This window comes from Merops nubicus, unplaced genomic scaffold (genome assembly GCF_000691845.1).
Source record: "Merops nubicus isolate BGI_N331 unplaced genomic scaffold, ASM69184v1 scaffold18351, whole genome shotgun sequence".
NCBI classification, from domain to species: Eukaryota; Metazoa; Chordata; class Aves; order Coraciiformes; family Meropidae; genus Merops; species Merops nubicus.
The window spans coordinates 5,596-10,424 of record NW_008589220.1 but is presented as its reverse complement, the minus strand read 5'-3'; the positions used below and the strand labels follow the sequence as shown (position 1 = coordinate 10,424).

General features: G+C 39.8%; 1 pseudogene across 1 annotated transcript in view; it reads left to right on the top strand.

The window, feature by feature from the left end:
- Nucleotides 1–3,479, top strand: part of LOC103781811 — a 33,874-nt pseudogene extending 30,395 nt beyond the window's left edge. The window contains exon 2 of the transcript XR_608212.1: nt 3,240–3,479. The product of XR_608212.1 is annotated as a glutamate receptor 3 pseudogene (transcript). The remainder of the gene's footprint in view (nt 1–3,239) is intronic.
- Nucleotides 3,480–4,829: the final 1,350 nt, after the last annotated feature.

Genomic DNA, 4,829 nt, shown 5'->3' with positions numbered 1-4,829 from the left:
CAGCAGGTTCATCTGATCACATATGAGCTTAGGTCACAAACTAAACAAAAGACCTAATGTTACAAAATTATGAGTTCAAAAATGCAAATAAACATTGGGGACCAACATAATTGGCCTTTTAGCTTCTTCTTATGAAAACAAAGGTTTATTTGCCTTTTAAATAGGCCAGTAAATTGAATTGGCACCCAACAGTGCATGCAGAATAGATAGTCAAGAAGAATAAGCTATAAGAAATAATATAAGATATATAAGAAATACAAGCAGAGGACCTTAAGAGATGAAGATTTTTTCAAAGCTAGTATAAGACAGGCTGAAAAAAGTGTTAGATCTTAAAGAACTGCAGTGAATACAAGCCTGAATCGGTGGAAATGAGACTGGGCAGAGATGTTCACTTGTTAGAAGATATTGTTGGTGATCCTCCAGAATTTCTAGGAAAAAATGTTGCAAATATCTGAAAAGCCAAATCAGAAGCTTTCACCTGTTGCTCCATGCAAGCAGCAGTTCCATGCTGTCTATTAGGTGTTGTTTGGAGAGTGTCCTGCTCATGGTGAGGTTGTCCACAGACTGATTTTTGTTCTCAGATGACTCACAAACTGTGAATGGGCTCTATGCCTGAATGAGCACAATCTGCTATGAAAATGCATACACCTTAATTCAGCAGTCTAAAATAGCTATGCAAGACAGAATTTTGTCCAAAGGACAAAGATCTTGAGCCATTTTCAAACTGTTGACCACAGTGTCTAGGTGCCATATCTCTAAGAACATGAAAGAGCACAAACTGGACCAGTTCTCAGCTGGTTCCCAGCACAGTGCAGAACTGGTCTGTGATGGAGCCAGCTGCTCCGTTACCTTCAGCACTGCATCTGTTCCCTCTGCTGACTCCAGGGCATGCAGGAACTGGCAGTCCTGACAAGGGCTATTCTGTGTTCTTCATTATAGTCCTACACTTTCCAGGGTATGCTTTCTGAGTCCCCTTGTGATTCTTTTTTTTTTTTCAGGTATTGTGTCCCTGTAAATCTGAAAGATTTCACTGGAGCCACAGTTCAAAAGTATTTCTGAGCCTTAGACATGTTAAGAAATTATGGATGAACCCAGGATGATTTGAAATACTCGGATAGACATTTGAGAATCCATTTTGTTTGCAGTGCAACAAGAGATGTTTCCTGGAATACTTGCTCTTCTCTGCTTTCTGTGCAGTGCAGAATCTACATAAAAAAACTAGTAAACTAGGCCATTAATAAATATGTAAAAGCAGCCTGATCTGTGAGGTACTGACTCAGTGTGTGTGAGGACACCCAGCTCTGCTAGCCCTGTTTCAGTGATTATTCCCGTGGAATTAAAGGGCTTACACACCATTGAAATGATTTGGAGACTGCCAGACTTCCTAATGTAGTCTTTATTTTTCCCCCTTTTTTCACCTGTAAGTTAATGCCTTTTATTTGTTACTTCAGCAGATAATTTTTATGGTAGCTTTTCTGCTTTACATCCCTCTGGTAGATAGTTTAACATAATGCCTTTTGAAACACTGTGTTTAATTCCTCAGTCATGCCTCTAGGAATAAATTCTGGCTGTATTATAACTTCTTTTCTATCTTTACTGTGGTTGAGTATGTCAGCAAACTTTTCTTTCAGAAATCACTACATCTTATTCCTTCTCTGTGCCTCATGTGTGTCTCTTTTCTGTCTAGACCAGTTATTTGGTGCTGGTAACCATGACTGGTCATGTCGTGTTACAGTGGCTTAAACACTTAAAGAAATACCATTTCTACTTGTGCTCTGGGAAGGAAATCAAATTTTCACACCTGACTACCTATTTGAGGTGTTATCCATGATGCTGTGTCAGTGAGCTGATATTGTGGAGATCCTTTGTAAAATTAACAGGCTGTGGTGGCTCTGAGTGGTCGCACTTACAGCAGGGACTGTTTTAGGATGGTGCTTTTGGCTGTATATTCCCATGTAGAAGTCAGGACTGCTTTGCTGGTAATCTCTCCCCCTTGCTTTCTGCAAAGTTAAATATGCAGCATTTTGGCAAAAGTGCTTAATGGAGCTAGCTGAAAACTGCTGTTAGACCCAGTTCTTGACAAGCAAAATGGTTGATGTTAAATGAACATTTTTCTGGGAAACTTACTATCATTACAAATGGGACTTGCTCATCTCAGTCCAGAAATGTTTTGGTTTACAAGTGCTGCCATGCTGGAGTGTATTAGGGTTGTAAAATCTTTACTGTGGTCCAGGACCCCAGCATCTCACATACCAGGCTCCCTCACTGTCTCTGAGGCAGTCTCCTTCCATGGAGAGAACCCAGGGTCACAAGAAGTTTGCTCTGTTCCTACAGGGTTGAGCAACAAAGGAGCTCTTTTCCCTGCAATGAAAGGGATTTCCCCTCCCGTGAAATGGGTCACATTTATAAATTGAAATACTTTAATTTTTGTCCAAAGTGGTCATTGTTCAATCTCTATAAAGTATGGGAAATGGAGCATTTCCCCAGAGAAGTACACAGGGAACAAAACACCTTTGACTGCATTTTCATTATTTTTTGGTACTCCATGAATTTCTCAGCATGGTTAATGACTAAAAGCCTCCAGGGTAAGGGATATGAGCTTTTGTCCTACGAAGCAACAATACCTGTGTCCTCATTTGTGTTGTCATTAATGAGCCATACACTTTCTAAATTGCTTCTGAAAGATTCTAACACTCAGTTAAGAAGCCACCATAACTTCTTACTGAAAAAGACCCCACCCAGATTTCATACAGAGATTTCAGAGTTTTGGACTGTAAAGAGATAGTACATTCAGATGTCTTTGAATCAGATCTGAATCAAGGTGGCATACCAGGGAAAATGACATCTTAACGTTTTGACTTGTAGGCAGACCTGACATTTGTTATGTAGCTGCTAACAGAGCTACTTACAGAGCTACTCAAGGGAGGGAAGATGTTTTACAGAGGAGAAATGTAATCCCATGTTTGTTTTTAGAGAATATGGAGAGATTAGTGGATTATAACAATATAATAGGACAAATTGCAATCAATAACATGCTCAGGCCAGTTTAATTGTCACAAAGTTGGTACAACTCACAGCTACACTGGAATTAGTATGTATTATCTCATGAATCCATTCCATCTGCTGCATCATGCAGAGTAATTTCAGGGTTGCTTAGGTGGCTTTCTTCAGATATACTTTGAAAGTCTGTTTGCATTCATCAGATGTCAGATTTTAACACCCCTGTCTGTCTTTGTTAGTCTGTTCACAGTTTTCCAGAGGAGTTTATGCCATCTTTGGATTCTACGACCAGATGTCAATGAACACACTGACATCATTCTGTGGAGCCCTTCACACGTCCTTCGTCACACCCAGCTTCCCCACAGACGCAGATGTGCAGTTTGTCATCCAGATGCGGCCAGCGTTAAAAGGAGCCATCTTGAGTCTCTTGGCTCATTATAAGTGGGAAAAATTCGTGTACCTCTATGACACAGAGCGGGGTAAGCACCATCATTTTAAGAGATTTTTTTTGTTTCATAACTTTTTACTAGAATCAGTATGTGCAGCCCAGCTGAGTTCTCTTCTGGAAGCAGGCAGCGCATTCTGGTGGTCCTAGAAAACAAATTTATTCTGAAGAAACAAAAATGAGTGGATAAATGAAAAGAAGGCATCTTCACATTACTGATTGTTTGTAGAGAGATTGTCTGGAGGATGGTGTTAGCAGTGAAAACATCGAATTTGGAATACCTGGTTTCCATGGAACTGCAGACTCAATGCTTGCCAGGGTTTTTGAGTTCTTGCAAAATAAATGAAGTCAGCTCTGTGAAGTAGGCTGTTAAGACCTTCCACTGTGCATGACATTGCATATCCCACAGCACTTTACATAAATGCACGTTTCTCCTGTCACTGGACAGAGACCTTCCAGGCTGAGATACACTTTGGAGATGTTTAGGCATCAGTAATGGTCTAAGAATATAATGCATAGGATGCTGTAGGGCTCTGCTGGAGAAAAGCTGCTCTAGATATGTCACATGGATATCCAGAGATGATTTTAGATAGATGACAAGAATGACCAGAGATATGTTTTGCTAAATGAATACATATCAAAACCAGTGTTTTCACATTTAAGCCAATTGTTAACTAAGAAGCACCAAAGGTAGAAAATCCTGTCAAAAATAGGGATATCATCTAAGGATCAGAAACCATTTTCTGTGAGGAATCTTGCATGTTTCTGTGGAGCAGCTGCTGCCACCTGCTCTGAGTGTACAGAATGTGTTTGGTTACAGATTTCATCTGTATTTTTGGCACTGAATAGATGTGCCACTGCACTTCTCACCACCTTTATGATTAATAATTCCAAGACCTTCAGAGGGGTCTGGACAGGGCCAGAGAAGCTCAGATTCCTCTCTGGTTCCTATGAGAAAGTTCTGATACCTTAGGCTACTGCATATTGATAAAGATCAAGCCTTCAGTGTCTGTGTTTTTTACACTGAAGATGAATAGCATCACCCAACTAAGGACATACTGTATGTTGAAAGAGTCATTTTTAGTCTGATTTTTAGGTGAGTACCAAGAGTTCAGAATTTTTTGAGTGATTTGGAGGTGTTAAATACTTCTAGCATTGAAAAACACTAGCTATGAGGTCAAGTAAGAAAGTATAGAAAGGTTAAGAATGCCATTGAAGGCTTTTAAAACCATTTCCCAAACATCCATATTTCTGGTAGAGTCCACTTTTAAATGAAAGCTACTGTGAATATGTCATTTGTCTGAGTAAAAATAGTTTGATGGGACCAAATGTGGTAAGCTTACAACATGTGATAAAGTGTCGTATGTTTCAGGACTGATGGAAC